This window comes from Phaenicophaeus curvirostris, chromosome 3 (genome assembly GCF_032191515.1).
Source record: "Phaenicophaeus curvirostris isolate KB17595 chromosome 3, BPBGC_Pcur_1.0, whole genome shotgun sequence".
Classification (NCBI taxonomy): domain Eukaryota; kingdom Metazoa; phylum Chordata; class Aves; order Cuculiformes; family Cuculidae; genus Phaenicophaeus; species Phaenicophaeus curvirostris.
In genome coordinates, this window is record NC_091394.1 from 88833611 (window position 1) to 88858352 (window position 24742).

Sequence of the window (24742 nt, forward strand, 5' to 3'; positions counted from 1 at the left end):
CAAGTGAGATCAAAGAGTGTTCTGTCTTTGGGGAGAAAACTAATAAAAGGTGTATATTAAAGAGTTCCGTACCTGGAAAAACTACTTCTCTCTGTTTTTTTTCTTGAAAGTTTAACTGATTTAAAACCCACTAACACAAATAGGGTAACATTACTGAAAATTTGGACACTGACTTCTTATGAGTCTATCAGGAGATGGGACCTAGTAATCAGTAATCAGACGGACTGATCTAGTAATCTGTTTTATTTGTAGTATTTAATTTCCTTTACATCTTTCTTGATATAAGAAAGTATTTCAGAAAGTAAGCCTGCTTTGTCTGAAAACTTTGAGTTAAGAAGAAATCATTGCTTGCTTGTTAAGATATTCCATTAGTCCAGGACCTGTCCTATGCAAAAGTGTCCACTATGTTTTTTTCTGAAATCGCTCAGTATAAATTTCTCTTACGGTGACCTTACAAAGACTTCTTTGGACCCAGGATTTCTCTGCATGGAAATTCTTGGTTGGAATTGCATTCATTGTCTAAATAGTTTTCTATGTTCTTTCTCAAACTGGTCTCTGTCATCGTTTTCTTTCACTACAGCACAAATTGCTTCTGTAGTACTGTATCTGCATCTGTTCCCTCTGCAGGAAGACAAGAGATAATGACAAAAGCTTATCGATGTCCCTGAAAAATGAGAGGCATTATCCTTATTTCTTTCCTGCCTTACTAATACAATTGACATCTGAGTTGCTAAAGATCCATCTGATTGTTAAGTAGAATGCATTTAAAATATCCCATAGCTGAAAAATTGTACTTTGTGGCTTGGGTGTTCAGGTCCACCCTTCCATACACAGGAAGATTGCCTTAGGTTGTATGGACTGCAGTTTTCTCCCCTTTGATCTGGAGAAACTGAAATAACTCTCCAATTTTCAGTTGTTTACTCTTATTCAAAAGGAATGTGCAGCAGCCCTTGGATACAGATTACCTGCATACAGAGTTCCTCAGAGTCATCTTGATGGTCAGTATAGTAGATGTACAGGTTCAGACCTTCTAATGGCCTAATTCCAACCAAACAAGAAAAAGAGAAGTCTGGAAGTTTAAACCAGAGAGGAAAACCAAAATTTGTTTAATTTGCAACTCACCTTTCAATCAGCGGGATAATAATCTGAGAGCCAAATTTATAGAAAATCTTCTAATTTTAGATTTATTTTGTATGGTAATTTCCTAGACAGATAGGAAGTTTCATTCTTTTTTAAATGTTCTCCACTTTTACTCTCATGTATTGGTCAAGCAAAGACTCATGAAACAATTCTGAGTTCACAATTTGATCAGAGTAGTTGACTGATTTTTTTAAAACCAATCTGTCTATAAAATGCAAAACTGGCCATAATTTAAGTGTGGGTATTCTTGTTTAAACAATCATAGAATGGTTTGGTTGGAAGGGACCTTAAATATCATCTAGATCCAACTCCCCTGCCACGGACAGGGACATCTCCCACAGGCTGCTCAAGGTCCCATCCAAATTGGCCTCGAGCACTTCTAGGAAGGGGACATCCACAACTTCCCTGGACAACATGTTCCAGTGTCTCACCATCCTCATTATGAAGAATTCATAATTCATGTGGGGTCCCATGAGAGCGGAGTAGAGGACGAGACTCACCTCCATTGACCTGCTGGCAATGCTTCTTTTGATGCAGCCCAGGGATATAGTTGTCCTTCTGTGTTGCAAGAGTGCATTGCAGACTCATGTCAAGCTTCTCATCAATAAGCACCACCAAGTCCTTCTCCACGGGGCTGGTCTCAATCATGTCATCCTCCATCCTGTTTGAAAACATGGATTGCCCCGACCCAGGTGTAGGACCTTGCACTTGGCCTTGTACAAACTCATGACGTTCACACAGGCCCACTTCTCCACCTTATCCAAGTCCCTCTGGATGACATCCCATCCTTCTGGTGTGACAACTACACCACTCAGGTTGGTGTCGTCTGCAAACTTGCTGAGGGTGCACTTGATCTTGCTGTCTAGTTGTCCATCTGGACATTGAGCCGTTGACCACTACTCCCTGACTGAAAACTTCCAACCAATTCCTTATCCACCAAACAGTCCATCCATCAAATCCATATCTCTCCAAATTAGAGAGAAGGATGTTGGGGGAGACTGTGTCAAAGGCTTTAGAGAAGTCCAGATAGATCACATGCATTGGTTTTCTGAGAAAAATAGAAGCTGAGTTTTGTTTTCAGTCTTCAATGGACTTCAGGTGAATATTATTTCCAGTTTTGACTGACATTGAACATTCTTGCTTGCAGTAGTGCTTGCAAAATATTGATGTATAATTGAATACAATACTGCTCTTCACTACATATCAGCTTTATGACTGCCAGAATATACTTAGTGTGAACTTGAAGATCACTGGTACGTGATTTGGGATAATGACATGATGATGAGCAATAGCATAATTGGCAATATGAAATAGTCAGTCAAATACATATGTCTATCTGTATTTTTCTCTTTAATATCATCTTCCCTTCATTCTACCTCCAGTTGGAGTGTGGGAGTATAGCATTGCAGTTTAACAAAATAAATATTGATTAAAATAAAGTGGTAATTTTTTGCCATTAAAAACAGAGCACTGGACTATTGAAACACTGGAGAAGTGTGAATATCTTTTAGTGAACACCTTTCAAAAACTCCAAACTAAAATCTTTGAATTGAAAATAAACCACTTAATTTTCAGAATTACAGTGTTTTGCTTCCTTGATTTAAGGCAAAGTTTGATAATAATAGATTTACTTATAGTAATAATTTTCAGAGTAAGTTGAAACAAGATGCTCTATATTGAATTAATTTAGTGTGAATTGAAATAGTTTGATTTATAAAATCATTCATTATTATTTTTTTCCATGGTAATGCAAAAAAAATCATCAGAAATTTTTCCCAAACAAAAAATCCCAAGCCCCCAGGTATTCACTCAGCTGTAACACTAAGAAAATTTATCATGAAGCGTATGATACAGAAGTTTATGCTGAGTTGCTGGAAGAGAAATATATTTCATGCACAATGCATTATACTGTGTGGGTATTTGTGAGCAAGAAAAGAATTGAATCACCAAGTGCAATAACTGTTTAGTAAGTTTTTTAAAAAGCACATTGTCACAATATTTATCATATGAACTGATTTTCTTTATAGATTATTTGAGAATTGGTTTTAGTATGTTAAAAATTATGTATTCATGTGTTTTTACATAATAGGGTTCCTCATACTGCCACTTCCAAGAGAAAGGGTTTAGATCAATGAAATAGATTAGCACTGGTTTTCACTTTTATTGTACCTGCCCTCTGTATACAGGATTTTTTCCCTGTTATCAGTACTAATGCCTCTGTTTTCTTCCTTTATTCTTCTTTTAGTTCAGGTTACACACAAAACACATTGGAGTTATTTTTCATCTAATCATCTTTTTACTTTCCTCACAGAATACCTGCAAGGATAAAAAAACCCCTTTAACTGAATTCCTCTATAACTATCTAACTTAAAGAGGGATTTCAGACTTCATTCTGCTAATGACTGTTTGTTATTCCATGTTAGACAGCACAGCTGTGCAGAAAGGTGTATAAGTGCACCCCAGTGCTGTACGAAGAACACTGTACTGAAACACTTTGGAAAAGCACTGAGAACGGCACGTCCACTTCTTGTTTTGAAGTGAAGAACCAGAGCACCTAAAACATCAATATGGTTACTCAGACATCCAGAGCATGTCAACCAGATGCTTATGCTCTTTAGACAGTCAGTGGAGAGAGATAATTGCCTCTGGAAGACAAAGCTGACCACCTAGAAGTGTAGATGAGAGGCTGCTCAGAGGTACCATCAGCAAATGGCAAGGAAAATGTCTCCATTGCGGTCCCTTTCAGGAAAGCAGAGATATGACTGAGGAATCATTACTCTACCTACAGCTGCCTTGGATGCAGTCACTGCAGACCTCTTTAGAGGTTAAGTACCCTTCATGGCAGCATTCCCACTATATAAACGGGGATGTAACACCAGTGCCCATTTTTTTCATGGTAGCTTAGCAACTGCTGCTAGAAATAGAAGACCTTAGCTATAGGTCCTCTTTTGTATGCAGGTATTTGGACATATAACTTTAGATTCCTGAGCTGGTCTTCACCACCAAGCTGTTATATATTTACGATAATCAGAGGAAGAAGTATATTCTACATCGCTTGTTGAGACTGATTAGTCAGGAATGAAAGGACAAAAGTAGAAGCAAATTACAATTTGGGAGAAAGGGGAAGGAAACAGTGGTTGGGTTCAGGTGAGATGAGGCAAGCACGGTACTCTGGTACCTGAGAGTTTATACATCCAACACTCACTTGATAAAAGACAAGAACTGTGAGATGAAAAGGATATATTTATGCCCTGAACAGTTACCCAAAATTCTTAGTCCCGTAGAGCAAGGGTTAACTCCTTGCAATGGTGAGAAAGAATTACAGGATGGAAGAATTCAAAGGCAAAATGAGACAGGGGAAGGGAAGGGAAGGGAAGGGAAGGGAAGGGAAGGGAAGGGAAGGGAAGGGAAGGGAAGGGAAGGGAAGGGAAGGGAAGGGAAGGGAAGGGAAGGGAAGGGAAGGGAAGGGAAGGGAAGGGAAGGGAAGGGAAGGGAAGGGAAGGGAAGGGAAGGGAAGGGAAGGGAAGGGAAGGGAAGGGAAGGGAAGGGAAGGGAAGGGAAGGGAAGGGAAGGGAAGGGAAGGGAAGGGAAGGGAAGGGAAGGGAAGGGAAGGGAAGGGAAGGGAAGGGAAGGGAAGGGAAGGGAAGGGAAGGGAAGGTGAGTTCAATCCAGATGGAGGACAGTCACAAGTGGTGTTTCCCAGGGCTCAGTGCTGGGTCCAGTTCTGTTCAATATCTCTATCAATGATCTGGATGAAGGGATTGTATGTACTCTTAGTAACTTTGCAGGTGACACTAAGCTGCGAGGAAGTGTCAATCTACTTGAGGGTACAGAGGTTCTACAGAGGGATCTGGACAGGTTGGATCAACAGGATGAGGTTCAATGAGGCAATGTTCTGAGTCATGCACTTGGTTTCAAAACCACCCCCTGCAGCCCAATGGGCTTGGGGAAGAGTGGCTAGAAAGCTGCTGAGCAGAGAAGGACCTGGGGGTGTTGGTTTACAGACAGCTGAATACAAGTCAGCAGTGTGCCCAGGTGGCCAAGAAGGCCAATAGCATCTTGGCCTGTATCAGAAACAGCATGGCCAGCAGGACCAGGGAAGCAATTGTGCCCCTGTATTCAGCTGTATACAGCAGGATGATTTCCTCTTTTGACTATCTGATTATGCTGTATTTGATGCACCCCAGGATGTGGTTTGCCTTCTTGGTTGCCAGAGTCTGTTACTGACCATATTGAGCATTCTGTCAACCAGCACCGCCAAATCCATTTCTGCAGGGCTGCTTCCACAATCTATATTTGCACCCAGTGTTCCTTCATCCCAGGTGCACAATTCAGTAATGGTCTTGTTAAATTTCATCCTATTAATTGTTGCCCAGTGCTCCAATCTATCGAGATCTGTCTGCAAGGAAGGACACTTCCCAGTTTGGTATCATCAGCAAACTTGATAACTGGGCATTCATCTCCTGCATCCAGATCATTGATAAAATTATTAAACAGAACTGGGCCCCGAACTGAGTGCTAAGGAACACTGCCTGTAACGGGTCGCCAGCCAGATGTAGCCCCATTCACTACAATCCTCTGAGCCCCACCGTTCAGGTGGATCTTCATCTAGCACACCGTGAACCTGTTCATATCACAGTGGGAAAACTTTGTCCAGAAGGATGCTGTGAAGGAAAGTATCAAAAGTCTTAGTAAAACCCAGGAAAACTACATCCACCATCTTCCCTTCATCCACTAGGTGGGTGACCTATGTGGAACTAGGTTAAGTAAATTAAACAGGACTTTCCCTTTTTGAACCCATATGATTGTGCTTTATTCTTTAAATGTCTGTCAATAGTATCCAGTATATTATGCTCCATATTTTTTCCAGGTCCTGAGGTTAGACTGACAGGACTGTATTTTTATAGGTCTTCTTGTGAACTGGAAGTATGCTGGCTAGCTTCCAGTCAGCAGGTACCTCCCTGGACTCCCAGGCTCTTTGGGTTTTTGTTTAGCCACCGCTGGATGTTGATCAAGATGATCCTGCCATAGCATCTCCTAACTCCTTTAGTAGTCTGGGATGAATCCCATGAGGTCCCATAGACTTAGGATACAGCTGCTCCCTTACAATTTCAGCGTCCACAAATGCAGTTACTGCTCCTGCCCTTGTGGTCCTACAACTCAGGACTGGGAAGTGCAAGGTCTACCTTTATTAATAATGACTGAGGCAAAATAACCGCATTAAATGCTTTCACTTTTTCTTCATATCATTTTCCAGGTGACTATCTCCAACAAATATCACTACATTGTTTTTCTTGGACCACCTCTTGTTATTAATGTACTTAAAAAAGCCTTCAACAGGTAAGGCAGTGCTTACTCACTGGTATGCTTTATTGGATTGTGAAAATATTCTAAGGAAATCAATAGCAAATCCCTTCACTTTAGTAACTGAAACAATTGAAACACTTCTGTGACTATAATTTCAGAGCAATCTTCATTAAATGATGACAGAGACTGTTCTGTTCTGTTTCCACAATGTGCAGTGCAGTAAGATCTTACTTCACAGTTTATGTCCCCACATGCTGTGGCAATAAAAACGCAACAATAATACCCATGTTTTTAGTCATATGAAGAATACAAATAATTAAGTAAAATGTACCTTCTTTGCCCTTTACAGAAATAAGGACATTGTCTGATAAGTCCGTGACTTACTTTTAGTCAGAAATGATTCAGACTTGAAACGTAACATCTTAACCCCTTGTAACCAGGATTCCTGCATCGCTGTCACTCAGAGTGCCCTTGGCTAGAAGAAGCAGCTGAACAGGCAATCAAATAAGAGCTGTTGTTTAGTTTTATTTGACTTTGTAAAAGCATCAGCATCTCCATGTGGTCTGTGGGTTCTGAATCTTCATTTCTTCTTCTACGCAAGAACCCATAATTTCCCGATTGCTTTTCAAATAAGGTGAAGAAAGTGTCCTTTAAAAGGTTCACTATGATGAATCATCATGTAAAGTCACTTCTACCTGACCAGATCTTACATCTTGATCAACAAACTGAATTTCCCCAATCTAACCCTTCCTTGTATTTTCTATAGATAAGCTAAAATACAGAGTGAAGAGCAAAAGTTGAACTTATTTTCTTGAAAAACAAGCAAACTTAGTTTCCAGCACCTCTAAAGCAGGTGCAGGCAAAGGCATTTAGTGGTCCAGCTATGTGTAATGCCTGAACATGCTTTCACTGTCAGCCCAGAAGCTTCCTTGCTAGGGGACTTTTTGTCTGGATTCCTTTTCTACTCCTTTTTCTTGCATTGGCAAATTTATGCCTTTATTTTGCCTTAACCTGTTTCAATTAGTTGAGTTACACTGATTTATTTCCAGAGGAATTGTTAAAATTAATTGTGTAATGGTTCATTTTAATATCTTGCACAATTTACAAATAATTTACTAGATGAAAGTAAAGTACAGCTAGTTTGATCTGAAACGTATCTGAACGCTGCCATTTCAAGTAAGTAAGTTTTGGGATCTAGCTTGCTGGAGTTGAGAGGTCTTGGAGAAACACCAATGTCTTGCTTAGCAATGATCTCTTTGGAAGAAACAAAAGTCTCTTTACTCTGCATACAAATTACTTCACTTTCTTCTTGCTATGCATATGGTGAGGATTTAAGACAGGAATTTTCTCCCAGTCATTATGTTTTTTTCCATAGCTGCTTTGCACATAGCAGTGTTTTGATTTGAGAAAACAAAGATTTAAGAAGAGATGTGAGAAGAACATGATGGTGTGCCTAGTAATTTCTTTGTGCTAGGAAAACATTCCTTATTCTTAAGATCTTCAAAACAAACAGAACGTCAATCCATTTCCTAAATGAGAAAGGGGACATGATAAAATCCAGATCTTCTCAAAGCTTTACCCTGTACAAATGATGCTATTTCCTACTGGGGAATAACGACCCTAATCTTTATATGGGAAGAAAGACCCCTACCATTCTGTCTGTTTGCTGAGACTTCGCAGTTCAGTTCCTTGAGGAAAAAAAAGAGAGATTCACATCTATTTATAGCTTGATATTTCAGACATGCTGTGTACCTCCTGTGGACTTCGAGAGCTGTTCCTGTGAAAATCAGGTCACCAGTGTGATGCTTTAGGGAGAGCACAAGGAAAAAGAAGGGCTCTGATTTTCAAGCACAAGAGGAAGGGGAGGGGAGGGGAGGGGAGGGGAGGGGAGGGGAGGGGAGGGGAGGGGAGGGGAGGGGAGGGGAGGGGAGGGGAGGGGAGGGGAGGGGAGGGGAGGGGAGGGGAGGGGAGGGGAGGGGAGGGGAGGGGAGGGGAGGGGAGGGGAGGGGAGGGGAGGGGAGGGGAGGGGAGGGGAGGGGAGGAAGGGGAGGGGAGGGGAGGGGAGGGAAGGGGAGGGAAGGGAAGGGAAGGGAAGGGAAGGGAAGGGAAGGGAAGGGAAGGGAAGGGAAGGGAAGGGAAGGGAAGGGAAGGGAAGGGAAGGGAAGGGAAGGGAAGGGAAGGGAAGGGAAGGGAAGGGAAGGGAAGGGAAGGGAAGGGAAGGGAAGGGAAGGGAAGGGAAGGGAAGGGAAGGGAAGGGAAGGGAAGGGAAGGGAAGGGAAGGGAAGGGAAGGGAAGGGAAGGGAAGGGAAGGGAAGGGAAGGGAAGGGAAGGGAAGGGAAGGGAAGGGAAGGGAAGGGAAGGGAAGGGAAGGGAAGGGAAGGGAAGGGAAGGGAAGGGAAGGGAAGGGAAGGGAAGGAAAAGTTTTGATTGGAGCTAGGACTGAACTCCATGTTTCACATTGAATACATACCTGAGCAATTCCTGTGTGCAGAAAAGCACTATCACCTGTTATCTAGCATAAGCAGCATATGTCTTGCTTCTTTCTAGAGCTAACTGCTAGTAAATTACTAAGAGCTATATCTATCAGTGCATATCCAGCCCTGGCTGGGGAAGTTGCTCTCCTCCCATCTGCCTCAGCTCCTTTCTCCAGCTAGAGGCTCTTGTCCGCTCTGAATGTTACTGCACAGCCTCTCAATGGGAACAGTCACTAAGTTATTCAGTTGAAGTAGACCAGATAATATATTTTAATAAGTAGGTCTTCGACTCAAAAACGCTATACAGTGTATGTGACCTGTTCAGCTGTGGGATCTGAGCAGGGTGGTGGTTTTCACGAAAGGTAATAACTTGCTTTATTCAGTTTTGAAAGCCTGTTTTTGACCCAGAATGTCTCTCTCTGTGGCATCAGACGTTAAAACACATTGACACAGTGAGTAGGTGTAGCCAAAACTACTAGAGGCTCAAAAAACCATATTTTTTTTTCCAAAACTTGTGATAGTTGATCCCTAAAACAAACTTAAAATTTAAGTCCCATCTATACTAAATGTGATCACATTACAACAATGTACTTGTCCATTTCTTATTGAACATTAGAAAAAAATTGCATGTATGCAGTAGACTGCTATTCCCTCACCATCTGCTAAGGCAGTCTTACAGGTGAGACTTTCAAAGCTATTTAATCTAACAAAGTGAGAATTTCTTGACTTTCAAGGACACTGTAGTTCTAATAAGTTGTTCTATATAATAGATTTCCATTAAAATAAAAATAAAATAATAATAATAATTAAAAAAACACTTGTATTTTTGAACTTTATAGCTTCTCTAGCTTTTTGACAACTTGAAGATATTAATAAAAATGTGATGATTTTTAAATTTCCATCAAATTTTCCAATTTGATGCAGAAATATTCCTGTAATAAAAGCCATGGGATTTCTGTTCTCCACTAACTGTAAGAGGCTCTACAGTGTCAATGGGAATTGACCATTTAGATCCCTCCAGCAACTAAATTGCACAGTAACTATTTAAATTCTACTTTTGTACGTCAAATTCCCTTAAATGGAATTGGAGTAATTGTTATCAAGGACAAAAGTTAAAAAAGGAAGAAAAGAAGAAAGGAAGAAAGGAAGAAAAATAAGAGAACAGTTAATTTGATAGTCTGGTCTCCCTGCAGGACAGAATAAGGCTAGTTATTTCATTGCAAATAAAATAAAATACTTTGTGATTTGTTATTTATTGATTAAACAACCACCTTTTTTTTTCCAGTTTCCTGCAAATATGTAAGCTTTTGGATTTGGTGTGAAAGGTTAAGTGGATAAAACTGTTTCTGAGTCTCTGACCTGCATTCTAGACTTTCCAACTGGGTGTGAAACAAAGTCCATGAAATAGAGTATAAGCGAACAGTGACATTCACATCTATATCACCTACCATATAGCACCTTCCACAGGTTTTTTAATTTAAGATATTAAAAAACCAGTACAGAGATGCCTCACAGATGTTGCTTGCAAAGTGTTCAAACAATGTTATGAGTATTAGAAAACCCGTTCATGACACAACAAGAGTGAGATAATTTTAGACAAATATTGTCACATTGAAAAACAGTTTATATTGGAAGACAAAATAATCCACCTGAAATGCTCAAATCCATAAAATTTTAAAGACAGAAATTCCAATAACTGCATTCTGAGCTGAGTACATAGTCTTTTTAGACAGCTTTAAGAAAATAACCTCTGTGGAGACAGGAAACTCTTTAAAGGTTATCGTACAAGCCTGCTCTATTTATTTCTTGCGAGAGCATCCACAGTATGTTAGACTGGTCCTTGCCCAAAGAACACTCTTGCAGCACACAGACAGCTGTACAGAGATCAGAGAAGGGCAACAGAAAAAGAGATTTACTGTGCATGATACCTTACAGATGTAGCAGTTTAAATGAGAAGCCAAATAAATGTAATTGCTGAAAAATGACTAGTGTTTATGCTTAGAAAGAGAGCAGTATCTTGATCTTCAAGCAATAAATCAGATCTCTAGCTACTGTTATATTTTAAACCTAAATTTACTTACATCTCTTTATTGTTTGAAATTATTTTGGGCCAATCTCTGAATTTCTTCTGGCTTCAGTCATTGTTTCTTTCTGAGGAAGACATTTGGCTGACTAGGTGACTGCTTCATCTGTAAGAGGGAAGGCAAAATGCGTGTAATGACAGGCAAATTTCGGTAAGCCAAATATGCTTGGAAGGGTTGTGTTCTCTTCCTCTGGCTTTACTCTGAGAGGCTATGTGATTTTGAACAACCGAGAGCAGCTTCCAATGCTTTGTTTCCCTTGAAGATGAAATTCCAGATGTTTTTCTCTTGTAATAGTTCCAGACATACAGCACTTGGCACTATTGGACTTCCAAGCAGAATCCACTTTTTATCTAGTTTTAGGCAAAAGTCCAGACAACTGTCAGTTCAGTCTGTACTCTCAAACTAGAAAACACTTTGATTCCACTTTATTTCTTAATATGAAGTAAATTATAATTCTTAGAAATGTTGTAATTATATTGGATTTAGATATATGGCCAAATAAAGAACCTAATTCAGACATGAAGACTGGAAGATATCCTAAGAATATTTAAATATAGCACATCTCAATGTTTAAAAATCTCTGTCCAGACCCCAAAAATGACTGCTAAAATTATTCTCTTTTTTTCCCAAAAGTTCTAACACTTTGTCACACTTCTTGGAATCTTTTCTACTCTTGAGATAATTTACTATTGTTGATATTTTTTATTATTTGATGCAAAAAGACCTTGAGAAAGGCCTCATGTCTTCTGCAGAAGGCTGGATTTAAACAAATAGAAGGGAGAATATTAATTTTTATGGTATATATGGTATAAGATCCTCTCGGATCTTACTTATTGTCTGCTTAATCTCTTCTTCCTCCAGCAGAGATAGTACCCTGCATCTTAATATCCTACTCATTCCAGTGACTGTCATACAATCACCTGTGCAATCAGAGACAGCATGCTCTGCTCATAACACTTAAATGTCAGACCTTTATACATCTGCTCTTGAAAATTCAGTTCTACCAAAATGTATCCAAGAAATCAGTCAATCCAAACATGGTATTACGCTTGTTTTCTTCATCTGGGTTCAAATTGTGTGCTGGTTCTTCCTCCTATTCTATGCCAACTCTTAGAGAGTTAAAACTGGCATGGTAATTTTTCAGGCATAATATCTGTGGTTTGTAGGCAAGTCTCCAGAAAACCAGCCTGTCTCACCCTAAGCAAATGAAACTAAGTGTCGTATGCTGCAGTTTGTGCAGATGCTCCATGTATGATGAAACAATTCCATCTGTATTCTTCCAGGGTGGTCCTCCTGTATCAGCTCAGGAAAGCCCATCGTTTCACTGGATAGCCTCAGATGCCCAACTAGGCTTACTTCTTCCTTGCTAGAGCACAGTTATCAGTCCCAACATATAATACTAATAATTACAGAGCTTTTTACTTTGCACAATCTGCTCATGAATGAAATAGTTAAACCTGTTGTTATTAGCACTGAGGTCATCGGATTTCACTGTTAATGCTCACTGAAAAACAGGGACATAGTTCCCATGTATATCATTCTCTGAACTTGGGCAAACATTCATGTGCCAGTTACAGTCTCTTCAGATACAAGTTTACTCTCAAGGAACCGGTGAGAAAATAATCCTGTTGTCCTAGCAAATCTAAATAGGTATAGGCGTAGGCAAGAAAGTTTGTTTGTTTGTTTGTTTTCTAAAAACCCAAACCTTTTAAATACACCAAAATATTAAGATTGGAGTGAGGGAAAGAAGGGAAATCTGTGAATCCTAAAATTAGAATCGGAAGTTTTGAAATTGGTTTAGCTCTATTTCCTAATTATACATTCAAAATACGTGCGTTTCTGTTAGAAGGTAATAAACAGAACCAATTACACAGACACTTTGATTGTTTCCTTCTTGTTTCTTTCTTTTTCAGTGCAAACACTTCCTGTGAGTGGCTCCCACAGTTTGAACTACTTATACACAGGTGTTAACATATCTGGTGCTTTAAGATAGAGTGAGATTGCCCACCCTCTCCACCCACACGTCTATGGATTCTGAAAAGCAGTCAGCAGGCCAGGTTTGTTTGTATTCAGTCTGCTTAGCCCCACAGCTGTCTACAAAAAAAAGGATGAACTGTCCTTTAAGTTAGCAGTGACGTAATGGTGCTTGTTAATAAAGTCTCAGTGGTATTGTGATTGCAGAACTTTCCATTAGAGTGCCTTTGTTGGGACTTCTCCAGGACATAAATTCAAATGTAATCACCTCATGTGTTGCAATGGAAACAGCCCCAGAATACCACTCCAGTGTTTCAAATCAAGCAAGCCCAGAAAATGAGGAAAATTAATCTGTATGTTTTAATAGAGATTTTCTGCAATACTTTTCTACACTTTTCACAGTCTTGCAAGTGTTCCTCAGGTTTTTAGGGAAGTATTGAGCTGTTGTACAGGCCAAAGAAAAATTGCACAGGAAATTTTGCAGAATAAAAGGAGAAAGAACCAAGAAATAACAAACTTCATGAGGTTCTGCAACACTGTTCCAGTTCCCTGTTACTGCAGGCAGTAAGAACTCATATAATCCCCTTCATAAATTGAACAAACTCCATCCTCCATGTACTTCAATTATTGCATACTTATTCTGGAAAGCTGTTCAAGAACGTCACCCGATTGTTCCTAACCTATGACTATTCAAGGCCAGATTAGTTTTTGTCTCGGTCATTTCCCACATTGCAATCAAACAGTCCATTGTGTTTCTTAAAGTCTCCATATTTTTCTTCCATATCCAAAAATTTCCCATTCTCCTCTGAGTTGTTGATGTTTCCCAACTTCATGTCTAATTTTATTAATCTCTTATAACTACATTTTGGCCATAATTTCTCAGAACAATATTAAGTAAAGTGCATTTTAAAACCATTTCTAGAGGAACTTGTCTCTTGTTTTTATCAGCCCACGGGTTTACCCTTTTTAACCAACTCCTTACTGGATTTATGTCTCGTTTATTAATTGATATCCTTTCCAGTTTAATCTGTTGATTCCCACGTGATAACATATACTGTTGAAATCCAAATATATTTAATCTACCACAGTTTCTCTGTGTAAAATTATTTTCTCATTCAAAAATAAAGAGCTACTCTGGCATAATCTGTCTTTGTAGAGTTCATGTGACATGTATTGAAAATCCAAGATATTTATTCCACAGCAATGCACACAGGTAAGATCAAGCTATCTTTAAAATTATTCTTTTACACATTTGAAACTTTCTCACAAAATTGCTGTCAGGAGGAGAGCTTTAAAGGAAAAAAAGTGGTGTTTGTCAGAGATTCCTGCACAGCTGGTAACAAAAAAGATAGAAAGCCTCCTGCACGGTGTGTATAAGTCGGCTGGAATCTTTCCACTAACTTAGTGATCTGCAGATCAGTCTTATAGAAGTCCAGAAAATCACTGCTTCTTTTTAAATTTTATTATCAGCCAAAAACCTTTGTGGCTTGGCTACTGAGACAGACAAGGAATAGACATGGCATTATAAGACAGAATTGATTTTGTTTCATTGGCTATTTTAGTAACTAATTTGCCCCTCATTAGTTCTAACTAAAATTTTCAGTAGTAATAAGGAATACATTACAGTTGCATGTTGATGAACCATCTAGTCCGAAAAACTTTCCATCTTGAACTTTCAGAGACTAGAAGACCTCATGCAATGATCAAGAGCAAACCAGGTAGTAGGGGAATGTGATCAGGTTATAATGAAGCAGTCATAGAAATATCAATACTCATTAACAAAAGACAGATATCTCTTGTTACAGAAACATTCAATACCTAATAAAAATGAACAAAATTTCTTGGCTCAGAAATGAAGTGAATTATTGCTTCGATTCGTAAAAACGTTGTCATATGCTCATGTTTAAATATCTTCATAAGTAGTGTTTAGAATAGGCATGCTTCCTTCAAGGTAGCAGTTAGGAATTTTGTACTGCACTATAAAGTAGTAAAACCATGGCACTAAAACAGTACATAGTCAAGAGTGTCTCAGCACTGCTTACTGAGTGTGCATTGCAAATCATATCAAGTTCACCACATCATTCTAGCTAGAGAGCCAAACCATAATAGAAATCTTACTCTTCCATGCTACTTCATCGTGTGCTCATTACCTTAATGTTCACTCCATTAAGGATAAAATTTTTGTTATTCCAGCTCCTTAGATTATTAAAAAATGGTCTGGAGACTCTTTCCCAGCAACCAGAGAGCCCACATGCTTGGAGAAGTACCCTGACATTAGCAAAATAAGTGAGATGATAGCAACAAAAGAGGGAAGGACAGTGCAATCCCTCTGCATTTTAAATGGTCATGTCAGGGGTGCCACTTGTTTTAACCTTTGTGCCTCTTTTTTTAGACCTTGGCATGTCTGCTAGTAGTCATGTTGCTGATCCATCTGCCAACTCCTAGACTTCAATGGTGGGATCATTTAGATGTTCCTCTTCCACAGCTTGCCAAGACCTCAGTTTGTAAGTTTGCCTGGGATAAACTTTACATTCAGGCTATTCAAAATCTCTTTATTTTTAGAAGTATTAAATCAGACCTTGTCATCAAGATTGACAGTTCGGCAGAGAAACATAAGGGAAAAGTATCCTTAGAGCAGTTCCTGATTTACTGAATATGTGCAGTAGAAAACATGTATGGTGTACACTAACCAATCCTTTGTAGAAGGAAGCAATTGACATATATTCACTTTGTAACTTCTGTAATAAATTGACCACAGAGGCTCCTGTCAGGTGTGTTTGATTTGTGGAAAGCCACAGAGTACCCAGATTTGCACAGCTCTGTACTAAAATCAATGTCTCAACTTGGTGTGTGAGATTGGCTATTCGCATACCGGATAATGTTTTTGACTCTTCAGAGAGTGCTAGACTTCTTTGCTTGTTCTCATATCTGATTATGAAGAAACAGATGAAGAACTAGCTTATCACTTTTCAGGACACTGACCCCATTTTTTTATTTTTATCATGTGGGAAAGGATCAGAGAAGGTCTGATGAGCAGAGTCATCCATACCATCAAAGGATGGTATAATTGTGGATTTAAGTCTATTGATGGCCATTTCAATAACTACTTTTCAACAGGAATTTGTGCTCTGTATATTGTAAAACTGGGGGAAGAGTAAATTCAAAGTAAGAGAAGACAGTAGTGTCAGGATTAGGCCAGGCAAAATATTCTGGTTTGGATTGAACACCATTTAATAATAATAATCGTCATCATCATCATCATCTGTTGGATTGTCAACATCCTCTAAAATCAATTTTCTGCATAACTTCATGCTCCTATACCAATATATGCATTGCTAGGTAATGTATTTCTAAAATACAAGAAAACATCCTCTGGAAAAAATCAGCAGAGGAATGATGGAGGATGGCTTTTTACTTTGGCATGACGTGTTTCTAAACTGCACAGCCCCTGATCTTGGTTAAAAAAATATAGCTCTCAATGAAATAAAAATAAATACTGCGTATAGGAAGAGATTTGGGAGAGGTTTAATAGATAGATTATATTTCCTTACAATAGGAAAAGCATCATAAGCGTTTGTTCTTTCCTGTTCAATCTCTGTGTTAGCTCTGTCTTCACGTTTTTTTGCTATATTTTTATATTTACTAGGCTACTAGATGAAAAGTTGAAATCATACAATCTTGTTTTTAAATTTCTTTGCCTGTAAGGCTGGTTTATCTTTTGGGTTTTTTTTTAAAGAAACTGATCTGGTATTGTACTCTCTGATTCTTAATGCAAATCAGTCAAATGTCTACAGACTGACAACTTGAGCTCAGCTTTAAGAAACTCAGCCTTTTGCCAGTTTGAGTTGACATTTCTCTTCAGCTGATTTGCTTCACAAGCATGAAGAGCTGTATTGAAGGGATGTTGTTGTTCTGAGTAAAAGAAGAAAAAAATTCCACTGTGGAAATGACTGAAATCTTTGAAGCTGTGTCTAAACTGACATATGTGATAGTACTTCTTCAGTCTGGATATAAATCCCACCATACCCAAATCCCTGCACACCTTTCACTCTATGTGACTTCAGGATCTTGATTGTATTGACCTAGCTGTCACAGATATTCTCTGGCAGGCAGTCTTGATCCCAAATTGATTGAGTGCCACTGTGAAAACATTAAGGGTTCCTTTCAGTCCTTCTGTCCCCATTGTTCCAAAGGACTCCCTCCTCTGCCAATTAGAAACTTGCAACCAATTTCCAGCCTTTGTATTATCTCTAATCAGGCTGGGTTCAAAACTCTTAAATCCTTCTGTAGGATCTGCTGAGCTCGATAGAACATCCACTTGGTCCAGTGCTTCCCAGAAGTTCTACCCCTGGCTCTTTTATGCCTAGAGGCATCATAATCAATGCTCAGGTATTAAACATGTGCTGTGCACATGTGCAACAAATCTGAAGAGCTACAAAGCTCAGTGCATGTGTAACTTTTGACTGCATATAGGTCACCTAACACAATTTTGGTTTACCTTCTACTTGGTCAAATCCCAGTGCTGTCTTAGGGTCCTCTGAAACTGATTGATACATTCAGATCTCTCTGTATCAGATTCAAATGAAGGGCACAGATTTCATAGAAGAAGTATTAATACTTGGTGTCCAGATGAACTTTGATATTCTCATTTTACTATATAGCTGATGTTATCCCAAAATTTTGCCACTAGCAAATTTCATTAGTATAATTCAGTTTTTTGAAACAAGGTTACTAATTGACTATGTTAAATAACTAGTTCCTTTATTTTTGGCTAGTCCCTTATAGTTTTGTATTAGTTCACCAAACTAACAGAGGACTCCAAACACAGGTATCTAATTTTAACTGCAAAATAATTTCTAAAAAAAATCCAGTTTGAACCTTCTGAATGTCTGGTATAATTTAGTCTTTAGATAAATATGCTACCTGAACCACTTTTGAATTTATTTTTTCAATTGCTACTTTTTTCCAATGGGACAAAATTCTCAGAAGATGAAAATTCAAACTATACTATGACACTTGAATAACTATTATGCCCTGAATTTTTCATTATATGGATGAAAATTAAGTAAGTGATGGTAGTTTTTTAAAAATCTTGTTCATAATTTCCCTGTATTTACTTAGTAGAAGTTTTATGGAAGTAAACCTTTTCAGATCAAATTGAAGGAGACCCTTGTCTTCCCTTACAGGCACAGTGAATAATTTGACTTTTAAAAGCCTTCTACCTTGATCAACTCATCTTCCTCTGGAAATATTAAAGTGAATTGAAGTAAGAAAAAAGACTTTTGAAGTGTTGCATTTGAGATTCAGTACATGAGAAAACAGGGTTAGAGAGGTGGGTCACACAGGATAAGACTCACAGCCAGAAGCTCTTGTAGTAGGTTTTGGTGAGTCAGTTACAAAAGTTTTAGTTTTAAAGGTTACTGCTACTGTTACTGCTAAAGAGCATGACTGGTAGCAAGCAGAAAGCATAAGTTTAGTAATGTCTCACTCCATCCAGCTAAGCTGTGTTTAAATCATTGTAGCCTTAAGCACTCTTAAACCAGTTCAGTAAACGTGGTTTTAATATAAGCTAGGATTGGATGGCGGGAAATCAGTGCCAGAGCTTGGAAAATAAACCAGGACTACTGGCCCTCAACTTTATGCGTTAATTAATGCAAACATTTTCTCTGTCATCTAGCAAGTTAGGACTGCAAGGGATACAAAATGAAAGCGGAGGGCTTGTGTAGGCTGTTTTATTAACCTGCATCTTGTAAACATTACTTACAATTGGACTTCTACTATAAATTCCAGATTGCAGAGGTCACTGTTCTCAGTCAGATACTTTTCTGATTCATTGATGTGTTTTGTTTTTCCTGGCTTTGTATTAAGGATGTTATGCCTCACTGAGTTGTGTAACAAGGACTGGGAGCTGCTCCTTGGCTAAAGCAACACTCACGCAAAGATACTCAGCCCCAATAAAGCTGCTTTAAGTCTGCCAACTAACCAACAGCACTTTTCTTCTTGCCTTTTTTCCCCATTTGCTGTGAATGGTCATTTATTAGCTCCAGTTCAGTCCTCGCGACAGGAATGATTTTCTCAAGGATAATAGAACATATGCAGAGTGCCTGAGCCTCTGTTGGGCTTTTTCATAGCAGTCTAAATCAGTGCTTTTCAAACAGATTATTTTTTAACTCCCAAATATCTTCAAAGGCAGGTGCAAGCCTCTGTATATGAAATTTATGAGAAGATGCCCACCACAGTCTAGGTGACAAATTCTTCAGGAGACCTCTGAGGCTGCAAGATGTAAATAGCTGGCTAGACCTCATCTTATGTGTGAGCTGAAGTCAATCTAGAGCATTTTACATCCAAAGCTGGAGACGAAATAAATAATTTCAGTGATAATTTTGCATTTCTCTTTTAAATCCTGCCCTCCATTAACAGTATTTCAGCTATATATTAAACCTTTTGTTTTGTCCAATTATTTATTATCACACTGCTGAGTTCAGAAATTTCCAGTGATACGAGTCTTTCATTTCTAAATAGGCTTGCTTCCTTCTGAGTTTTTGAATTTGTGAGAAGAAGAGTAAAAGGAGCTGGGTACAGCCTAAATTATAATGGAGCAGAAGAGTTTTTCCTTTCAAGAATGTGATGCGTCTGTGTAAGAAAAATTGAAGGAATTTTCCTTTTTTCTGGGTATGAACAGGTGTCACACAAATAAGACAGCTTGCAGCATCAGTTACTCACTACAAGCAAATCTTTTGCTTCTGCGTCCAGGTAGAAGTGTGCAATGATGTTTCACTGTGTATGTTTCACATACACACACACATCCACTTTTTTGTGAGGGAATCAATAGCCCTCTGTGTTTTTCTAACCTTTTCTCCTACCCAAAGAGTGATGAGTAGCTTCTCTGATCTGTCATGAGGAAATAGGGTGGTAAGGATATCTCTGTATAAGACAAGTCATAGGCTGGGAAAGGAGAGGACTTTGTAACCATGAAGAGGTTTTTCCTTTTCAGGCTGAAAATTTTCTGAGATCTCAGTCTTGGGATCCATATCTCTAACAAAAGACATATACAAAAACTCTTATGTAGCCACCAAAAGCCTGTCAAGGACATTTCTTTAAGTTTTCCCTTCTCTACAGGGTTTGTAGTCTAATGAGTTTTTGAGGTATCTGTATACTACATGAGTGGTCGAAGTTTCTGAATGTGTCAGGATGAGATTTATGTGATCATAAAAGGGAACAGAATTTCTGACATAATCTCAGCTTACAAAATTTCAGCTGATTCTTTCTCTTAACTATTCAGCCAGCTATAGCAAAGTTTAGCAAGCATATTTTGTTTAGATTTCTGCTGAACTATGTCACAGTGTTTAAATATGGAGATGAATTGGGTAATCCTAAGAATATATTCTGGGCATTGAATTGTTCTTTACATTGTACTGTGACATTATTCTTTTCTCATTCCTTGTATTGCAGCTAGCAAAAATATCTTAAGCACTGATAAATGTTAAATGGCTTTTTATGTTAATCACCTAGATTTTTTCAGCCCTGCAGCTTCTGTAAAATTGTGTTTCAGCCATACTGAGTGGAGGAAACAACTAAGCCCTGAGTGCATTAGGTTTTCCTCTTCTAAGCAGGTTTGAAAACAGTTAGCTTGTAAAGCAATGAAACCACAACAGAAAAAAGCAAAATCAGTTGGAGAACAAGCACTACTTCTTACACATCAACTCCATGAATGATTTCACATTGTGTTACCTGACTCTTGTATAACATCTGGTCGATTCTACTTAGGTTTCCAGAGAATACGAGTTTTCTGCTTTCATGCAAAACCAACATTAAATATCACAGAATCACAAAGTGGTTTTGGTTGGAAAAGACCTTAAAGATCATTGAGTCTAACCATTCACCCAGCCCTGCTAAGTCCACCACTGGACCATATCCTCAAGTATGACATCTACTCATCTTTTAATCACTTCCAGGGATGGTGACTCAACCTTCTCCCTGGGCAGCCTATTCCAATGCTTGAATTTTGCAAAATAAAGAAAAAACAGGTAGTAGCTCAAAAATGAAACACAAGATTTAAACAGTATCTAAGCATATGTTGATAAAATGTAACAGTTATCAGAATCAGTTTTTGTTAAATGTTATCTAGTCTACTTATCTTGCTTGATTTAAATTGTGTTTACAAATATGTGCATTTTAAACTAACAGCTGCAAATGATCCCTTTTTGTAATAATGTGTTTTATCACAACCCTGAAGCCCAGAGCCATGCAAAATATCGATACTTGTGGTCAAAACTGGGAAATGTTCTTCTAATTTCTGTGTTATGACACGTATATCTGATTCAGAGCCAAACTCATTCATGATTTGTCATCACAGCAACTTTTGGTGGAATCTCCCATATTTTATTACATTTCAAGTGGCTCATGTTCACATCTGAAATACAAGAAAAAGTTGTCACTGACAGCTGCTCTTTAAAACATTCCTCTGTTATTAGCTTCTGATTCTCATGTGTCATCAGCAAGATTTTTTAACTCCTTCCAGTTTTTCTACTGATATGCATCAATAGCAAAATGCAGAACAGAATGATAGAGATACTGAGCAATCGCATCAGTGATATCCACCAGTAAAAATGAGAGAATTTGGCTTTTTTAAAAAGTGGACTTTTTATATTCTTTGACATTTTAAAATTGATATTGTTTTCCAGGAAAATGAAGAAATGTTACAATATTATCACTATGCAAGATTTTTGTATTTCTGGTAATGTGATGTATCTGCTTTTAGCTTACATATTCACAAAGACTCACTTAACAAGGTTTTATGTGAATAAAATATATGCTGTGATTCAGGCTTGGGAGTATAAGACGTCTGAAAGAATTCATTAAAAGACTGAAAAGAAAAGTGAAGGCACTGTGATAAGATCTATACATGATGCAATTGCTGCTAAGAGTTTAATACTTCCCTTCCTTCAGATATCACATTTACCCACACACAGGGAGGTAAGAGCTGATGTGTCTAAATACATGATTTCAATTAACAGCTCACAAAAACTGCACAGGCCTTTAATATATGCATGACATGAATGACCTTCTGAGCAACAGTGACTGCATCTGGGGGATGAATTCTGGTGAGCATAGGTTATACTTGCCTTATAACCTTCTCAAGCAGAGGGTGCTTTCCACATGTAAATATGCTGGTTGGAAAGGGAGTGTTTGTGGGACACTGCAAGCAGATATGTGCAAGACATGAGTGAAGCCTTGTGTTCAATTTCTAACCATTATGTGACCAAGAATGGCACAACTGGAAAGAAATTATTCTCTTTTAGGGCATGCATACAACAGACAGAGATAGTGAATTTACTCAATTATTGCTGCTCCTAAGTGCATAGTAAGTCGATGCCCTTAGGTGCTGTATTTAGTATATGAACTGATCCTGTGTTATCACAGCTCCAAAGAAGTGAAGCATAATGGGTGTTGCCTCCAACTTTCAGAACAGACCCTGGTTCACCAGATGCTTTGCTTTGAACATATTAGAATAATAGAATCATAGAGTAGTTAGGGTTGGAAGGGACCTTAAAGATCATCTAATTCCAACACGCCTGCCCTGAGCAGGGACATCTCGCTAGATCAGGTTACTCAAGGCCCCATTCATCCTGGCCTTGAACACCTAAAGGGATGGGGCAGCCACAACTTCCCTGGGCAACCTGTTCTGGTGTCTCACCACTCCCATGGTAAAGAAATTCTTCTTAATGTCTAGTCTAAATCTGCCCTTCTCCAGTTTATACCCACTCCCCCTTGTCTTATCACCACAAGCCTTTAAGAATAGTCCCTCTCCAGCTTTCTTGTAGGCTCTTTTCACATACTGGAAGGTCTCCATAAGATCTCCTCGGAGCCTTCTCTTCTCTAGACTGAACAGGCCCTACTCTCTGAGCCTGTCCTTGTATGGAAGGTGCTCCAGCCCTGTGATCACCTTTGTAGCTCTCCTCTGGACCCATTCCAACAGCTCCATATCCTTCTTACACTGAGAATTCCAGAACTGGACACAATACACTAGATGGAGTCTCACAAGACCGGAGTGGAGGGAGAGAATCATCTCCCTCAACCTGCCGGTGACACTTCTTTTGATGCAGCCCAGTTATGGTTAGTCTTCTGGGCTGCGAGCACACACTGATTGATCTGCTGAAGTTCCTACAAGGCAGAAATGTGATCTGTTTTCTGACGTAATGTCAAATCTACATAAGAAAAGAATAAATATTGTTTTAATAGAACTGACATTTTATAGAGGGAGTACAGCTCTAAACAATGCATAAACAGTAAAACTGAAATGTAAAATGTTGCACTGATGGCTCTACTGCTGTTAAAATGGTTTTGCTGTGCTTTAGACATAAGGAAGAATTTCTTCACCATGACAGTGTTAAGCATTGGAACAGGTTGCCCAGGGAAGTTGTGGCTGCCCAATCCCTGGAGGTGTTCAAGGCCATGTTGGATGGGGCCTCAAGCAGCCTGGTCTAGCGGGACATGTCCCTGCCCTTCACAGATGTGTTGGAACCAGATGATCTTTAAGGTCCCTTCCAACCCCAACTATGCTATAATTCTATGATTCTATATGAGCAATGGCAAGATAGGCCATGAGTTACCTCAACATGGTGCCACACACTTGCTTACAGAGTCATAGAATGTCTTAAGTTGGAAGGGACCCACAAGAATCATCTCATTCAAGTACTGTCCCTACATTCATAACATGTGTCTGAGGGCATTGCCCAACTGCTTCTTGAAAATTGTCAGTCTTGGCACCACTATTGCTTCTCCAGGGGAGCTTGTTCCAGTGTTCCACAACTGGCTGAGTTCTTTGTGTTCTCTCAAGAACTTATGAGTTTTGAGGGACTGCGGGTTTTTTCACTTTCTTCTTCCAGTAATTGATCCCAATGCAGCCAGAAGGTTTAAGGACCTAAATCTAATTTAGAAAAGAGGAGAGATGGGGAATGGTGACTTAATCCCTGCACTAGGGAAAGGTGGTTATTCTAATATCACAATGCTAGTAGAAAATCTCCGAGCTTTCATATTTCTATTGCTAGGGCATAAGACTGGAAAAAAAGGGCTTTGCTCACACACAAAACTGGTAGAAATCCGTATTTTTGAGTCTTATTATAACATGGCAAAAGCTTAAATAGTTACAATAAACTCCGGTACTCTCTTTGCAGGTAGTTTGTCAGGGGGCTCTTGGAATGACTCAAAGCCAATAAGTACGATTGCAGAATGGGTATGGGAAATACACGCATTGAGGCACGTGTTTGGCACTTTTCAGGTCAGCTGGAGGTGACGCCTTACACAAGGTTCCACCACTGAGTAAGACACTTTTGAAAACAGGGCACTACAATATGACATAGTTACCAACCTCAGTTCGATTCTTGACTTCTTTCTTTCCATTATACTTCCAAATGTCTAACTAGCTAACAAAACAAGAGAGGTTGTGGTCTTGCAGTGCAAATGAATGAATTGCAGGCCTTCTTCTGGCAGTAACAGGAGGTAGGAGTCATCTTAGCCTCCTCCTGTGAGATTTGACAACTGTTGGAGGCAGCTTGAGGTATGAAAGGACAGAGGCAGTTACTTGGCAGGAGAAATGAATTGATCAAAAGGAGCACTTACTTTCCTGTGCTTCTTGTACAGTTAGTGTTTCAGAGCTTGTACAAAGGCTCCCACAGCAGCTAGAGTGTATCTTGCTGTATGTATATATACACATATTTTTATACATAACTCTGCAAGTATGGGGGTGGTGGTGTATAGGAA

General features: G+C 39.0%; 1 long non-coding RNA gene across 1 annotated transcript; it reads right to left on the reverse strand.

Annotated features, from left to right (window-relative positions):
* Positions 1-487: 487 nt before the first annotated feature.
* On the reverse strand, positions 488-11149 carry LOC138719400 (uncharacterized). Its single transcript, XR_011337212.1, has 3 exons — positions 11003-11149; positions 1641-1801; positions 488-621 (listed from the first exon to the last, which is right to left on the reverse strand). It is a non-coding gene; the product is annotated as an uncharacterized lncRNA (long non-coding RNA).
* Between the last annotated feature and the right edge of the window lie 13593 nt (positions 11150-24742).